This window comes from Bos taurus, chromosome 7 (genome assembly GCF_002263795.3).
Source record: "Bos taurus isolate L1 Dominette 01449 registration number 42190680 breed Hereford chromosome 7, ARS-UCD2.0, whole genome shotgun sequence".
Classification (NCBI taxonomy): Eukaryota; Metazoa; Chordata; class Mammalia; order Artiodactyla; family Bovidae; genus Bos; species Bos taurus.
The window spans coordinates 46,549,223-46,567,140 of record NC_037334.1 but is presented as its reverse complement, the minus strand read 5'-3'; the positions used below and the strand labels follow the sequence as shown (position 1 = coordinate 46,567,140).

The window sequence follows — 17,918 nt, the reverse complement described above, 5'->3', positions numbered from 1 at the left end:
AACACAACCATAACTATTGACTTCAAAAAAAGTACCCCAAGGGGACTCCTAGAGTCACTGTGGGCACCAGCGGTCATGCACAGACAACACTCCAGGAAACCCTGCCTTGGGGAGAAGAGAACCCAGGTAAGAGAACAAAGATCTAAAGGATCTGAGCTGTGCCAGAGCCCCCATCAGTTTGACACTGGGTAGACAACAGCCTGAGGCTTGGGGACCCAGGGCCACCTGGAGGAGACAGAGATGATGGAGCTTGGACCAGTGGCTCAGAAGGAAAGCAGGTCATCAGGGAACTCAGACTCCGCACATGGTGTTCTGCTCCGTGGGGGCCCGAGGGGGACGGGTCCTGGAGAGGCCAAGTCCCAGCAAGAGCACAGAGGGCACAGAAGATACAGGGCCACCCCTCAGCTCCTCCTCTGGCACCTCCCCCAGAGGAAGTCCTGTCACCACACACCCTCCCCTCCGGGCACTTCACCCCTTCCTTCTAGCTCTTTCCTTAGCAACAGGGGATGATTCTCTTGGTAAACAAAAAACTATTTTTCTTTGCCTCAAAAGACACCTGCAACGGGACATGCCTTTACCCAGGTATTGTTCGAGTCTTGAAGGCCAGTCACCATGTCACCCAAGCAGACCTCTCCACACCCATAGCTGAGACATGGAGTCACTTCACACCACCCGTCCTCCCCCAGCTCCAACACCATGACACCAGTGGGTCCATTTCAGGGAAACAAGGAAGGGGACACTGCAGCCAGTACTGCTCTGCTTTTCCACCCCCTCCACTGCTTCCTGGCTCAGAAACGGCACTAAGCGGCCCCTTCAGTCATTCCTTAGGCGGCAGAGAGCTACCAGATACACAACACCCACTGGGGCTGCTTCTAGAGACCACCAAGAAGGAGGAGGATGTACTGATGCTGGAAGGAAACAGGCTTTCAGAGGTAGATAACATTTTGCCTAAGCTCAACAGTTTCCATCATCCCCAGATGCCCCAAGGGCCCAGTGTGATGCTGAAGTCTTCAGCTTCAACCACTTATCTCACTCAACATGCCCAGGGAAATCTTGCTCCCCCAGCCCTCCACACACTGGTTCTCACAAGAATGCCTCCTCCTGCAGCCCCAGCACCCTAGGCCGAACGTCCCAACTACTCACCCAGTGGAACAATCAGTTCACTTTGGCTAAACGGTTCCCAAACCACCCAGCTTCTAAAGATCTACAAGTTTCCTAGGTGATGCCTTAAACAAAGTAGAAGATGCTCAAAACAGGCATCTCACCTCCACACCACCACCACCCTTTCTTCCTCCATCACACACCTCTGCAACCATCTGTCTCCCTCCCCAGCCCTGGTCCGGGCCTGGACATCCCTCCTGAGTCTTGCTCACTGGATCTCACACCACACGCGCAGGCAGTGTGTCCAAAGACTTCTCAGATAGTTGCTTCTCAGACGAGAATCAGCCATACTGTTGTCTGTTTTCAAGGTGGGAGTAGATAGCAATGATAGGGGCAGGAGTGTGAAGTGACAGCCTGACACATGAGAAAGCCGTGACACGTCTGAGAGCGGAATCAGCAGGCTGGGGAGGCACGCACCATGGTGCTCCCTTCCTGGTAAGCAGCCACTGGCAGCAGCCAGGAGGAGAAGCATGGCGGGGCCTCAGTCCAGTCACTTCACCCTTGCTCCAGCTCCACCTCCCACCCTGGGATGCGGTTCCAGCTTCCAGTGGGCAGAGCTGGCCCCACACTTTCCTCAGGTGGCAAGTGGAACTAAAGAGCAGCAAAGCTCTGAGTCCCAAGCTCTCTGCAAGAAAGAGAAGGCCGCAAAGTCCTGGGTATGGACAGTGGGCAGCCGCAGTCCTGGCCTGCTCTCTCCTCTCAGCACCAGGCCCATCCTGCCCACCCCTAGGAGGCACAGAGAGCCAATGTCCAGGTCAGGGTCATCAGCCAGACACCAAGTCCCCAGGGAAAGGACTGCAGCAGAAATACACTCAGCACCTGTGCCTGCTTCTTTTCACCTGCACAGTGGCTCAGGGCATATGCCCTGGAGTTGGACAGCCTGGGGTGAGAAACCAGCACCCTATCTCTGTTCTAACCCGGACAAGGCGTTATTACACACAGCTGTAAAAATGTGGGTAATAATATCCACCTCAGAGACTGTTTGTCAGGGTTAAATGCATTAACATCCATAAAGGACCTAGAACAGCTTCTGGCATATGTATAAGCACTGTTATCAGCTTTATAATTTTTAATTTTCAATTTAATCATCACTACCACTAGGTCCCAGAGCAGATCCTCTGAAACAAATGGCCTCTGAATTTCCCAAGCAAAGTCCTAACTTCTGTTTTACTCACGTTACACCTTAGGAAACCGTGGGTGACCTAGCTCTGCCCCCTCTCTGCCCCACCACCCCTGCCCAACTCATGGTGCAGCTCCGGGTACACAGCCGGTGCCTGGTCAGTGTCTGCTGAATTGAACCAATGAGATTCCAGGTCTCCCCTTGTCCCCCCCTCCCTGTGAACTTCTTCTGGGTGTCACTTTATCTCTGTCCCCTGGAAAGTGGGGCACCAAGGCTTATATGGTCCTGCTGTCTCAGGAAGCCCGTACAAACACAAAGTGCAGCCAGTGAGAAAATGAAACCTTGCGGAACAAGACGATGACCATGAGCAGAGCCAGGGGAACAAGTCCAAAGTGTCCTTTCTTCACTTGCAGAAGTCACGTGGCTGTATCCTGGCAGGCAAGACGTATTTAGAATGGAAACTAAAGCCCCAGGAACCAGCATGCACAGCATCACAAAGGCCCTCCACCTCTACAAACCTGATGAATCGTCCCGGGGGCAGGGGGCTAGGGCTGTGCAGCGGCAGCTCCAGAACTGCCTCCCCATCCACACACAAAGACCAGAGACTTCCAGAAGGAACTGCGAGTGCCCACACGTCCACACCCTGCAGTGGTAACAGAAACGGAGCCTGCCAGTGTCAAGGCCCCACATTTGCACAGACAGGCACCTGGGTGTTTACATAAGGCTTGCGAGGCCTTCTCGCATGATGTCAGATGCCGGCAGGAGCCGGGCTTTCCATTGCATAAGGATGCCCAGAGCGAGAACACAGGGCCTGCGCCTCTCTTTTCCACACACAGCATGCCACGGGGAGGGGAGCCTTCGTACTGAGACTCTTGTAAAGCAGCCAGAAGGCAACTGCCCTTAACAAGGAGCCATGCTCCCCTTCCCACGTGCCTTTATAAGGGCTCCTGCCACTAACGAGCACTGGAGTGGAAGCAAAGACAGAGAGAGAACAAGGAGCCGCGCTCAACTTCCCAGAGCCACAGGCCAGCCTCTAGATCAGCAAGTACGCAGCAAAGCTGGGAACACGGAGTCGTGGGCTCGGGTTCTGAGAGGCATCGCTGGTGACAACAACTCGACCTTCACCCTGCTCCGCCCTGAGACCACATGACAGCTCCTCGGACATGCCAGTTAAATATGCTCAACTGAGAAACTGCAACTAGAACCCAAGTCTTTGCCATTTTATTCAAAAATGTTTACTTCATGTTTCCCTATTAAATATAAGCAACTTCCCCCCTTGTATATATTTGCACCACATTCACACAATGTGTTCCCCATCAACATTTGAATTATGGGCATAGGCCCTGAAATGTTAGTTTTGTGCTAAGATAAATATTGGAATCATATTCACTCTGCTTTTTTGAAGTAGTCAACATCACGATTTGTGATTGAAGAGCGAAGGCACCACTTGCTTTGTTAAGTAACAAAAGCCTAACCAGCAAGGCTCTTGGGGAGAGGGATCACAAAGGCCTTCTAGAGCTTTCTCACTGCCTTTGTGACCTTTTTATGTGCTGACAACAGACCAGCACAGCTTCTCTGCTGGCACTGGGCAAATCTCCTGAGCCTCTGAGCCGAGCCCTGGGAGGATAACAGTGTTCACGGGGGACCCAGCACCTGCCACCCTCAGCCCCAGTGAGGCAAGGTGAAGCCCAGCACCATCACACACCCAGCTGGGGTTTCCTGATAACTTTACATGTAGTTCCAGAAAGAGAGAGAGAGAAAGAGAAGGAAGAAAGGGAGGGAGATAAGGAAGGGACTATACACATGCCCCTGGGAAACGGGCCCTTCTTTGATTCCGAAGGGGGCCATGTTGGCTGAAAAAGCACAGGTCCTGTGTTCACACACCCCTACTCCTCCATAGGTGGTTGACCTGAAGGCCTGCCTTTGTGGGCTGATGAAAGTGAGGGGAAAGCTCAGAAACGCAGTACCTTCTGCTCTGCCGTACACGATCTGCATGAGGGCCATATCTGGGGAAAGCTACAGGGCTCAAATCCAGGCCACCCACAGTCAGCAGCCCGCCCCTGGTTCTGGCCACTCTTTTCATTCTGGTCATTTCGAGCTCAAAATCATGCCTGAGTGGGGCCAGGAAGCTTTTGTCTCTGCAGGTAAGGGCACTGTGGGGGTGACAATTCAAAGACCCTGGCAGCACTTTGCTGTGCCCCCTCCTCTGCATGAATTCTCACAGTTGTCACACACCAGTGCTATGAGGGAATCAGGGCAGGCGGTAGCCCCATTTTACAGATGTGGAAACTGAGGCTGAGAGAGGCCTACCCAAGACTGGGTAGCTGGTGAGGGAGAGCTCCTCATGGACCCTCCAGAGCCTGCGTATCCTATCTGTTCAAAGGGTCTGGGTCTATGAATCGCATTACTGGAAACCTCCCTCTGTGCTCTGGGGACTATAGAAAACTGGATCAAGGGTCTGTCATCAGCACCATATCTTGGGACCTCAGTTCCCACAACCATACAGTAAGTGGGCATCCTCATTTACCGATAATCACTGTTATGTTTAATTATGTCCACAAACATCATTAGGATTGCTGCTACCACCAAGAGTACTAGCACTCCATGGTCTCTTCCAGCTCTAGCTTTCTCTCCCTGATCATTGTTTAAAATGACCCAGGGAGTAATGTCCAGCTGAGGACTGCATATCACCTAGGGAGCACCTACCACCCTGGTGCCCTGCCTCTCGAAGCCCCTAGAGGCCCCCAGCCCAGTGGCCAGCAGCCCCTGAAATTCAACCAACAAGTCGTTGCAGAGCAGAGCTAGGAACCGGCAGCACTTGAGGCTGGCTTCCCCCTCACTGCCCTGCCTCACATAACTTGCTTCCTTGTAGGAAAAAATATGCCATGGCTGGATCTGCCTCGGAAAGCATTAGGTTATGATAATTTGAGCTCCATTCAATTATTCCTATTAAATGCATGAGCAGAACACTGTAGCTGGTGGGCTGGATTCTTGTTAAGAAAAATAAGTGGGTTTATATTTCAAACTGGAAGACGTTGCTAACCAAGGGATCCAATGAATGAAGTAACTTTAGACCTTTTCGTCTTTGGCGGTGCTTCGCACAGAAGAGAAATGAGCCTCGGTGACCAGGATTCCGGGCCCATTCTGGTGATGTGCTCGGCTTACACCCAGCTAATTAAACCAAGCCACAGCCACCTCACTCCTACCCAGGCTAGAGGGGCCCGTAAATTATGCGGCCCTGAGCTCCCCACAAATTGCCTCTCCCCGAAGAGGGCTTCACCATTTAAGAAAAATGCATTCAAGGCGGTGCGTAGCGGTGAGGCCCCAGTAATTGGCCCTCCCCTCAGCGCAGCCTCTCCCACTCGCCCGCCAGTGGGGAGATAATGAGCGGCCAAAGTGTGGGGAGGCTCAGCAAACAGGGTGAGGAAAGGGGCTTGGCTCCAGAACCCAGCCCAGCCGGCCAGTCTTGCTCGGGCTCACCCAGAGTGGCAGGAAGCCATGGGGCAGAAATGATCAGAACCTTCTCCTGGTGTGGCATTGCTGCTCCTTCCTGGACATGCTTTTCAGCCCACAAGCCACTCTTGTGGCAAGTAGTGACCGGGACGGTGGGTGGTCAGCAGTTCCACACAGGACACAGCCCCTGGGGTACCATGTGTGAATAGTTGTGTCTGCCACTGGGAACCCCAGAGTGGAGGCCCCAACTCTGCAGAGTAAGTTAACCAGGCAGGACTTGCTAGAGGAGGAGGGGGAGGAAGAGAATGCCCATGGGACTCCCACAAAATTACCTCCAGAGGGCCCTTCCCCAGGGCACCTTCCCTTGGGCCTCCCTGCTCCTTCTCACAATGCAAAGAGTCGGGGACTGGGCCAAGGGAATTGTTCCAGAGAGTGTTTCAGCCTCTCTGTGTTCCCAGCACAAGTTACTATTTTTCTGCCCAAAGCAGAGGAAAAAAGTCTCCTTCACTGTAGCAATGGGAGTGGCCTCCATTATGTGTGGGAAATCCCCCCGGGTACGAAGGGAGGAAGATCAGCAAGAGACGTGCAGCAGGGAAAGTAAAAATGCAGACAGGCCTGGGATGGGAAGTTTGCAGAGCGCTAATCCCGCCTGCACCAAGGGACTGATTTTAACAAGGCAGGCTGTTTGCGAGGCGCTGCGGGTTGACTCACATGCACTGTTGTGGCAGGCTCTTCTGCTTTGTTCTGCGTTCAGAATTCTCTCATTTCAGACTTTCTTATCCAAAAATGACTGTGCCGTGAAAACCATTCCCATTTTGGACAGCTCCTGGATTGAAGGGACATTTCTTTACACATCACTTCTCTGCAGTGCGCTGCCAATCAAAGAGGCAGGGTAGAAAGGGTGATTTCAGGCTAACTCCCTATCTGCATCTGCCTCTGCTTCTCGCTGAGCTGGGGTGAGGACCCTGGGGAAGAAGCTGTGCTCCTGGGTGGAGGAAAAGGCTGGGTAATTGGGCTCTGCAGCTACAAAAACCCAGCAGCCCACAGGGGAGCCCAGGCAGGTCCCTCCCTACAACGCTATCTCTAACGGCTCTAGCCGGATTTGGACAATAGCTATAATAGCAGGCATTATTGAGCACAGGCACTGTGCCAGGCACTTTACATGCACCATTTCATCCTCACAGCAACTATGAGGAGGGCACCTTTATCCCCTCTTACAGATAAAGAAACTGAGACTTGGAGGACTTAGGAAGTGAGTCAGGGGTCTCATGACTGACCACGGATGGAGCTGGTTCCCAGCACAGTCCTGACTCCCAAATGCCCATCCTTCCACCCTCCTGCCTCATGGGCAGTACATCCATCTGCTCTGTCCTGTAGCTTGGACTGAGAGGCACTGGGTGCAGGGAGCTGGGCTGGGAAGAGCTGGTGAGTACAGAGCAAGAAACCCAGGTCTGCTGGGTCTCCCCACTTTCCTGGTAAGCCAGTCCCAGCATGTTACTGGGAAGGTGGATTCCCAAGGATGCCAGGGACTAGGCTGCCACAGTCCATCAACAGACCGCACATTGGGTAGCAGTGTAAGACCTCCTGTGGAGCCTGAGAGGCAGTGTCTGGGCTAGTGGTGGAAGCAGCTAGGACATCAGAAACCGCTCCTCTCTGTACCATCTGATCGTATCTGCCAGAATGCTGCAGCAGGAAGCAGCCGGCTGGGCCACTTTCTGAGTCACAGAGGGGTGTGGGTGATGCCAGGAGGCCCAGCCAAAGATCGACCTTCACCCTGAGGTCACTGCCAATACCACGTTGGTCACATGGCAAGGATTTGCCAATGGCTTAATGCACTTTGGGGGGAGCAAGGGCAACTTGACGGACATGGGCTGTGACCAAAATCCACCAAACCCTTCTACTAGCAAGGAGGGCCAGCAGACAAGGTCCCCGGGAAAGCCAGCACCATTGCCAAAGGCCAATCCCAAATTCTGGCACCCATCCACTGGCTCTCAGTCATGGGCAAGGGGGATGAGGCAGCCATGCCTGTCCTAGCCAGCATCATTTCTCTCAACCCCCCTAGGTAAACACATGCCTGATTGGCCCTCACTTTGAAATCCGAATCTGCGAGATGGAAACCCAGGATTGTAAGCGATCAGACTTTGTTCATTTTGCCAGGCATCACCCACAGGACTGAGCATGGTTCTCAGGGTGTGGCCTCCATCAGCCCAACCAGCCACATCTGCTTGCATTTCATCACCGACATGGTAAAGTTTGACTTTCAGCTGACCTTGAAATTCACAAACTCCAGGAGGGGAGGGGGTTGGGAGTGGGAGAGAGGAGCCAAGTGAAAGACGCTAAAAGGAAGCAGAAATAAAACAAGCTGGGGCTGCCCTGTGTCCCCCCCCCCCAAATTAAAACCAAATGAACATATCAAAGAGCACTTTTCCCAGTTATTTTGGCTCCAACACTCCTCAGCTTTAATCAAGTCCCTGGGAGAGAAAGCCTCAAGTGGCTGTAATTTCCTACCTGCCTTCTTCACCTGCACAGCTTGAGTCTGAATCTGGGAGTTATTTGGGCTGATTTTCTCCTAAAATGCACAAACTCAGCCATGATGCCTTCTCTCTAAGTCAGGCTTGGCTTCCCTAGGCCCCGACAGAGGACGTCTGCCAGCCTGAGCTCTCCAGGCCCTGCGGACGGGTCCATTCCCCTCTGGGGTATCTGCTCCAGAGAGGACCTCCAAGTAGGTCCTGGCTCTGGCTGACCAGCTCCCTCTGACAAACAGGACCTATTCACCATTGGTGGGGAATGAATACCAGGACTCGGGGATGCTGATTGACAACCGCTGTCTCCCACCCCATTGTGGTTCCAGAGCACAGAGGCAGGAGAGCACCTGGGACCGGTCTCTCAACCCAAGACCTAGCTCTCTTGCCCTCACCCCGTTCATTCCTTCCTGAGCCCTAGATGCCCCCTCAGTGGAACAAGAAGACTGGAAAATATCATGAGCAACACAGCTTCTCCTAACACAGTTACCATGTTACCATGTTAATAATAAATACAAATATAGCTCTCCACTTTGCAAAGATCTTTCATTCTGGCTTCACAAGAGCCTCCAAGGATAGGAACTGTTGAGGAGGCTGCTCAGAGAGGGGCGGTGGGCTAACCAAGGCCACACAGCTATTAGGCAGTAGAGCTGGGATGAGACTCAGGTTTGCCTGGCTCTGCTATCTCTGTCATTCCATGGTTCCACGATGCCTCTAAGGGCCTTTCCTGCTCTGGCATTCACACATCTACTCAAAGATTTTCACGAAGTTTGCTCCTGGGGAATCTCCCCTAGAGAAATTACAGTGTCTTGTGTTCTAGAGCAAGGCCTCAGAGTCCCAGAGCAGAGGGAAAGCAGATGAGTGAGAGGCAAGCAAGAGGCACCATGAGAGCGGCCAGGTGCCAAGCTCCCCCAACTCCACCTACCAAAAGGAGGGCTTTGAGCACCTAAAGCCTTTTGCATACCACTTGCTTTCCACACTCCATCTCACTCCACCCCCTACCAGCCTCTGAGATAGCAACCATTCCCATCTGACAGAGTCATTAGACAACCGTGATTGCTCACCACGTGTCAGGCACTGGCTGAGACAACCCAGGTTCAGAATTTGTGAGGTGCCCAAGGTCCCACTTCACGTTGAAGAACAATCCCAACATACCAATGTCATTTGTGGGTAGAACCCCACAAATGTTCCATTTTTTCCTTCTGGCCTTGACATTCCTCACCCAGAGGCTGCCTTTCTGACGGTGTGTTCTAGGAAGCATAGACTATGTACAAGGAATCCCAGATCTCCGCCCTCAATGGACTCCATGGGCAGCTGCTACTGGGCTGGCAGGTGGATGCAATCCTGCCATGCAGTGCAGAGGGATCCACAGCAGGTCTCCCTGCTGTACAGCTGGCCAGAAACGGTGGCACAGCCCTGCAGGGCATGATATCTAGGCACTGGCAACTCCATAGACCAGCTCATAACCACAGCCTGGGGCCCCAGCCCTAGTCCAGCATCCCTACAGGCTGAGGCAAGAGCAGCAATGCCCCCCCCCACCACCACCCCAGAGGAAAGATCTACAGGTCCTCCCCCACTCTATCCTCCCACCCCACCCTCAGGCAGCCCTGAGCTGTGGCCAGATGCAGCATCTTAGACCCTCTTCACAGAAGAGTCACACCAGGACAGTGTGTTGGCAAGACCTCCTAGCACACAGAGTCCTCACTTCTAAGCCCAAAGCGCTGCCACAGTCAACATGCAGCCCTTCCAGGAGTAAGAACACAGACTTTGGGGGCAGAATGGCTGGGCTCAGATCCTGCTCTGACCTTAACCTCTCTGAGAGTCAGTTTTCTGTAAAACAAGGATACTAACAGGTCAGGTGGGGCTGAGTCAGTCAGACTCAGAGAGAAGCCTGAGTACAACAGGCAAGGAAGGAAATCTTGACACCTGGGAAGGAATAGGGGCTAAGACGTGGAGGGTGGACCTGCCAATAAGGCATGGTACTGGCACACACTTGGAGCCCCATCAGCATTGGTAAGTGTCTAAGAGAGGTCCCAAGAGGTAAAGATGACACCAGGGAACGGAAAGGTGTGGGGCAGGCTACCAACACGCTTGAATTGAGCACCTACCCAAAACATATGAGAGGACCGGGGAGCTGGCAAACATGCAGCCAGCCAGCTCCATGGTGCCCCCAGCTCACGGGGGCCTCCCTGCCTCATACAGACACCCAAACTGCCCACAGGGCCCTGACCCCTTCCTTGAGGTTATTTCCAAGACCCCAAGGCGTGGTCTGGCTTCCAGTCAAGGAAGGCCCTTGACTTCTGCCTTCCTTGGCTAGCTCTGGGCTCTGGGTCACGGCACAGGTCCAACAGGTGTCTCCATGTACTGGGGTCACCTCTGCCCAGTTCAAGGATAAACCCTTGCTGCCACCTTCCCAGGACACTTCTGTGAACTGCAGGCCCTGCTCTGGGGTAACACAGTCTTAAGGCAGTGTGAGGGGTGGAATGGAGGTGAGGACATGGTGGGGAAGAGAGATCCCGCTGATCATGAAACTCTTAGGGATCCAGGAGTCTCACACACTCAAGTGAGACTCTGCCGTCCCCTCCCACCATCAGGAGTGGAGACAGACAGGCCCCTCAAGCTGGCTGGACAGCCTGAGCCCACAGAGCCACGACACTGGAGACAACCCACAGGATATGGAAGCTACTTCTCCTGGGCTGTGAATCCTCCACACAGCACGGTCCCGAGCACAGCCATGCAGGAAATGCAACAGTCCTGCCCCAGGTTCAAGTTCAAAGCCCAGCACTCACCAGCTGTCAGGGAGGCCCTGGGCCACAGCCTCCTCACCTGTGAACCCGGAGGGAGGGATGCTCGGAGGAATGCAGAGTTGCAGGGAGCTTCTTGGTGGGCTCCCTAATTCTGCACTTGTGTCCTCTCAGAGTCTAGAGTCTTCCTGGGGGCAGAAAGCACTAGACCCCAACTATCACACTGAGTGATCCCAGAGCCAAGGTGGTGGGTGCCAAGTGTGGGGAGATTCTGGGGCAGGAAGGAAGCCTGTGTTTCCTTCTAAGATGAGATCCTGGGAGGGACAAGGTGGGTAGAGTGAGAAGCATCTCTGCCCCGTGCCCACCAGACATAGGCGGGCTGCTCTGACTAGATTCCCTCAGGGGAGAAAATGACCCCTGTCCCCTGGACCGCAGCAAACACCAGCCAAGACCGACTTCCCTAGCCTGCTAACCGTGGTGACCCGCCGCAGAGCAGGCACCCGCTGCCCGCAGCTCCCCTCATGCAGGCGCAGCTCCACAGCTGGACGGCTTCTTGACAGTTATTGGCAGGGTCCCCCCACTACCCGACGATGAGCTGGGGGAGGGGAAGCAGGGAGAAAAGCCAATTTTGTTTCCCGGGGAGAAACGATCGTTGCTGACAGCTGTCCATAGGAAAGCAGAGGCGCGTGCCCACGTAATCTAAAGTCGAGCGGCCCAGGTCTCCCCTCAACCCAGAAATGAGCTTGTTAGAAGAGCCTGGATCCTGGCCGTTTCCCTTGACAGCTTCCTTCTCCTAATACACGCAGCAAATTGGCAACCTGTCCTCGGGCATTTGCATCCCGAGTCCCTGGAGGGAGATATCTCTATTATTCTGTTTTGGATAAAGGAGGCCGTTTGAGATGACAGGTAGCAAACGCCTCTTTAATAAACCATGCAAGCAGCCAGAGAGAGCCCGGCTGTGGAGAGGGACTTGACAAATAGGTAGATTTGCAACCCGGGAGCATTATCAGGGCCAGCCGGAGCAGTGAGCAAGGGAATGTTGGGGCTGCAAGATAAATCACCGCTTGTTATTCTGATTTAACCATCTCACTGCCGGAGCCCCTATCTGCCCGCTCCCAAAGGCAGACTCAGGATGCTTTTCTGGCTTTCTGGCCCAGGACTGCAAGCTGCTACTTGGTTCTCTGAGCTCATTGCCTGCATGGTGGGGCAGAACTTCCCGATCAGTTTGCACATCTTTCAGGAATGGTCCCTTCCCTTCCCCTCCTTTCCATTCCAGTCTGTGTTGCTAGTTTTCTCCCCAATAATCCCAATTTTAAGAGAAATTAACACTTACTCAGCACTCACCATGCTTCTTCACCGTATTGCTCTAAGTCAGGGAAGCGTGTTTGCCTCTCTCGTTTCATTTCCTTTGATAGAACTATTTACTCTGTTGCACAGCTTCTCATCCACTTCTCTCGCCCTGCCCTCTGGCTTCTCCCCCATCCTAATCCAAGCTTCTAGCTTCACCCACTAGCCTCAATCCAATGGTGCTGAGCTTAAAAAGTTGGGTCGAGTGAGGTGCTAGCTAATGTGTAAGAGCCAGCTCTCACAGAAACTAAGTAAATAAAAATCTGATTTGTAGTGTTTGCCGATTTCTATGGTGCAAATGCTCACACTGGCTGGTTTTAAGCTTCCAACTGGATGCCACTGAACTCAGTTGGGAAGAAGTAGTCACAGCCAGCTGTGAGGCTCGGGGGAGCTGGCTGAGCACCCCCACTGATTCTGCTCCTCCACAGGCCCACCCCATTCCCCTCAGCCCAAGCAGAAATATGTCCATCCCTGAATTCAGAGAACACACACACACACATGGTCTCTTCTCCCAGCCCCAGCCACACCACCCCTCACACAGCTCCTGAACTACAAGAAGGCTTTTCACCAGCACTGCACCAAGAACTCTTCACGGGGATGATTCAAACCAAGGCTCCATCATTTCTGAATCTGTGTGACTTTGGGTGCCCTCCATAACCATTCTGTGCCTTCATTTCCTCATCTATAACCAGGAATCCTAACTCATGGGGAATGTGAGGATTAAATGAGTCAACTCACCTTACAGTACCTGGCCCACAGCAGACACCCTGCTTGGTAATGTTGGCCGTCATCCTTCTCAGGACCACCCAACAAAGGCGTCCCTAGGGTAAACACGGCAGGACGCTTCTTCTTCCTCACCCAGGGACTTGCCACACTGCAGAGGGCTGCCCAGGCAGGACTGGAGAAGGTGGGCGGTCTGGTCCTTCATGCAGTCGTGGTTGAGCCCGGAGTAGCGCCGTGAACTTCTGCTCCCCTTCCTACCCCGCCAGCTCTCCTGACAAAGCTCCAGTGTGGCTGCGCTCCACCTCCTCATGGAGCCACATTGGAATCACCTGGAAGCTTGACCATTTATTTGAGCCAGGTTTCTTACCCACCCAGATTCTGATTTAACAAATCAGAGTTCTGACCCAACATCAGGATTTTTTTTTTTTTTTAATCTCTCCAGGTGATTCTCATGTGCAGCCAAGACTGAGAACCTCATGAAGACAGATAAGCAGGGCTACTCCCGAGGGTGAGTGCTCAGCTTTTATTGGAAGCAGGCTTGGCCTGAGTGCATCTGAATTCATCCTTCCTGGTGCCCAAACCAGCCCAGAGAATTCCTGTGGCTGGAGTGACCCATACAGACAATGTTATAGAAAGGATGCCAGCAACTAACGGGGCACAGAACTACAGGAGTGGGCAGGCTGTAAGGGCTCCCTAACTGAGAATGCCGTGTCTCCATGCAACACCCTGGGTCTGCCTCTAATGCCTGGAGTCTTTCCTGTTCCAAGAACCAGCAAGGCTGTGGTCATGTGAAAAGCATTCTTGGGGGTTGTGTGTGCACAGCCAACATGACTGCACACAAGGGCCTCGACCAAAGGCAGTACACACAATGTCTGGGTGGGTGGCCAGAACTCGAAGTGCCCCCTGGTTTTTAAAAAAAAAAAAAAAAAAAGGACGGAGTGGGGGTGGATTGCTGTTTCCCAATGTGTTTCTACAGAAGGCTAGTTCTTTGGGCTATTCATCAGAGTTAGGGATGGAGATGCTGAGATCAGATAACATCTGAAGGAAGCTGGATTTAGACACAGCTAAATCCACCTCTCTACTGTAGGACTTCTTGGAGTCCTGGTGGAATAATGAGCACAGGGAATCTCCAAGAGAGGAGATAAGATGCAGTGCTTCCCAAACTTACTGAACCATGGAACCTCTTTCCCCATACAGCATCTCTCAGGACAGTGATCCAAAACACGTGTTTGGCCAAGGCTCAGGAAGACCCCACACTAATAGGCCCCACCACGCCATCAGCCAGGAGGGAAGCCTGCCTGTCCCCGTCCTCACCGAAGGATGGTCACCAACAGGAGAAGCTGCTCTAGAAGCACGGGAGGAAGACGCTCAGCCCAGATCCACTCCAGATCCCACAAATAGGCTTGAGCAGGCTTGGGCAAAGCGTGGATTATGTAAATACGTATTTGGGGACTTTTTAAACACAGATTATTCACCCAATTAACTCTAATGGCCCCTCAGAGCTGAGAGAGAGTATTGTGTAAACACGTGGGGCTGAATGTGGCCTCAGCCCCAAGATTTCCTCAAAAGACGGGGTTTACGAGTCCCCCATAAGGGTTCCCCCTGGGCCCCAACTTGGCAGATAAGTTCATTGCCCGAAAGGGAATTCTTGCCTAAAAATCTGAAAAGGGTAAGAATAAAAAGAAGGATCTAGCCCCCTTTTAGCAAGTAGGGAGCTCTCTGGGTACAGATTTTATATATATTTTCATTTGCCATAAAACATACCATTATATGACATAGAACATCTGGTAGCCTATGGTAGCCTAGCTCTTTCCCAATAATAGGAGAAATTGTAGATTTCTCTCCAGCAGCCACTTACGTTCACATATTCTAAATGTTTCCCACTGGATACAACACAGCCGGGAGGGCGGCCAAACCCGGGCCTGCCTCAGTGAGGCGGTGGGAGACCCACCCCAGTCAGTCCTGTTAAGAACAGGGAGGTTCGGCACACCAGTCCCAGCGGGGAGCCCCCAGGAGGGGCTGGGCCTCCTCCAAGAGATGAGCACAGGGTCGACCCCCCAACGCAGAGAGCCTTGGAGTCCAAGGGGGTGTGTCCATGGTCAAGTCTGCTGACCGATGGGGGAACAGGGGTAATTTTCTCACCTTAACCAGGAACAAGTCTTCTGAAATCCTCTTGGGCATAAAGGCCCATGGGAGAGACATGGAGTGTGAGGGCCCATCCCTGCTTCAGGGAGCTTACACATCCAAGGAAACAAGCTCATCTTTCCGTGGCCACCACCCTGCTCCCCACACATACATGCATCCCAGCGGAAGAGGCGGGAACCCAGGAGTCCTTGTTCCCTCTCCCCCCACTGCCCAGGACCCAGCCTTCACCACATTGACGAGCCTCACCTCCAGGATCTCTCCATGGCCACAGCCCCTACCCCAACCAGCCATGCCTTTCCCTTGCCCTTCCTCACTAGTCTCCCAGCTTCCTCTGGTCCTTCTCTGTCCGTTTTTTGCTTTTGGGGATGCACAAGTGACCAAGACCCCAGCCTGGCATAGAACCCTTCCTACTGCTCTTAGGATAAATACCTTCACATAGTTCATTACTAACTGGGTCCCACTCACCCCATTACTCCCTCTGCCTAGAACTCTCTTCCCTCCTATCTTCTCCAAGTTACCTCTCACTGAGCCTCCTACATTCAGCAAGTGTTAGTCACTCAGTCGTGTTCAACTCTTTGTGACCCAGTGGACTGTAGCCCACCAGGCTCCTCTGTTCATGGAATTCTCGAGGCAAGAATACCAGAGTGGGTTGTCATTCCCTTCTCCAGGCGATCTTCCTGACCCAGAGATCAAACCCAGGTCTCCTGCATTGCAGGCAGACTCCTTACTGTCTGAGCCACCAAGGAAGCCAAGCAGGAAGTCTGTCAGAGCAAATGTCATTTCCCCCAGAAGCCAAGTATGGGCTCTTACAACTCTTTGGTGGCCGATGACCAAACAAAAATTACTCCCAGTGCTGGGCACTTGGCACACGGTGGTGTTCAGTAACCATCTGAACAAAAGGGCTTCACCAAGACAAATAACCAGGAGGAGGAGGCATCTCCAGGCTGCACACTGAGAATGGTACGGAAGCAGGGAGAGAAGGGGCAGGCACCACCTCCCTCGATTCAGCTCTGCCAACAGCCCTGTGAGGTCAGTGCTATTGTTTGGTGAACAGGCCCAGGGAAGTAACATGCCAAGCCAGGAAGATAAAGGCAGGATTTGAATCCATATCTAGCTGACTCTGGGCTTCCCTAGCCTGCCAGTATAGGAGACATGGGCTCAATCCCTGGGTTGGTGAGATCCCCTGGAGAGGGAAATGGCAACCCACTCCAGTATTTTTGCCTGAGAGATCCCATGGACAGAGGAGCCTGGCGGGCTACAGTCCACAGGGTCTCAAAGAGTCGGACACGACGTAATGACTCAGCATGCATACACACTGCCTGACTCCATGCTCTCTCCTACATGTGTCTACTCAGGGCTCTATTTAGGATGCCTGGGGCTCGTTCATCCTGACAGCGCAGGAGACCTGGCGGGTCCAAGCAGAGGAATCAACATGAGCAGAAGAATGGTGGTGCAAGGCAGCCAGTGTGTTTGGGAAATGTGAGAAGGTCAGCAGGGCTCGAGGAAGTTCTAGAGAACACAGAGGAGAGCCGCAGCAGTCTACAGAGCTGGGGGCGGAGGCCACCACATGCCAGCCCGAGGAGCCTGGGTGCTATCCTGGATGACAGAGAGCATGACCTTAACTTGTCACCCACGCAGGAGACAGTCACCAGCTGCTTCAGTGTTGTAAGCAGGGGACCCCCACTCAGATCTTTCAGCAGGTCAGCATCACATCATTAGGCCCAACGCAAAATGAATAAACAAGTAAGCAAATGAGCGGCAAGTACATTGTACTTCTCACTCAAGAAGGTGCCCTCAAATAGCACTCAGCATCCCTTTAGGGTCTAAAAAGGGGAAAATGTGTCCCATGCCCAGGACAGTCTTCTGAGAGCTCCTAGGCTAGGAGGACTATTTGGGCCCAAAGAGAGTGTTTGAGAATGAACTACATCCCACCACCTCATGCCAAACTCCTCACCCATCTCTTCTAGGAACCTCCCAGGTGGACGGCAGCGAAGGTCTCCTGCCGAGGCCTCACTGGGAGCGCCACTTCACACCTCCCCTGTCACCTGCTGCCCAAAGGCCCTTTTCCCCCTCACAGGGGAATAAAGCACTGCCAGCCTTTTAACCCCAGGTCTGCATTATCTCCCTAATCCCCACATCTCAGCATTTCTCCGGTGCACCTCCTACAGGGCTGAGCAAGCCCACTTCACGCCCTCGACTGGCCGCCAGCAAGCACAGGCAAGCACCCACGGAGGCCTGAAAGCGTCTCCGTTTGTGTTTACATATTGGCTCATTCCAATCCACCAGGCAACCAACATTTCCTGAGGGCCTACTGTGTGCCAGACTCTGATGAGAGTACACAGCACTGTGAAATACAAGATTACTGCCTCAGCGGATCAACAAGATTTCATCTCATGAAAACACAGCCACACACGCTGTTAGGGAGAGTTCTATAGAAGAGTTGTCCCAGGGCAGTACAAGCTCCAGTCCCATGTGGATGACACAGAAGAACATTAGCAACATTCAGAAGAGGGAGAGAGCTGGGATTTGCATGAGGCTGGGGACAGAAGACTGTACAGAAGAGTCAGGGAGGGATCTCCCCAGTGGTTCAGTGGTTAAGACTTCGCCTACCAATGCCAGGGCTGCAGGTTTGATCCCCGGCTGGGGAACTAAGATCCCACATGCCTTATGGTCAAAAAACCAAAACATATCAGAAGCAATATT

At 53.1% G+C, this 17,918-nt stretch overlaps 1 long non-coding RNA gene across 6 annotated transcripts in view; it reads right to left on the bottom strand.

The window, feature by feature from the left end:
• LOC104969177 (uncharacterized) overlaps positions 1 to 17,918 on the bottom strand; it is a 273,877-nt gene that overhangs the window by 243,104 nt on the left and 12,855 nt on the right. Inside the window, exon 1 of one of the 6 annotated variants that reach the window (XR_009495265.1) lies at positions 13,086 to 13,455. The exons of 2 other annotated variants lie outside the window; for them this stretch is intronic. This is a non-coding gene — a long non-coding RNA (uncharacterized lncRNA). Of the gene's footprint in view, positions 1 to 6,445; positions 6,720 to 12,333; positions 12,593 to 13,085; positions 13,456 to 17,918 lie in introns of those variants that run through there. 3 more of the 6 variants (XR_009495267.1, XR_009495270.1, XR_009495268.1) reach the window with 3 other exon arrangements.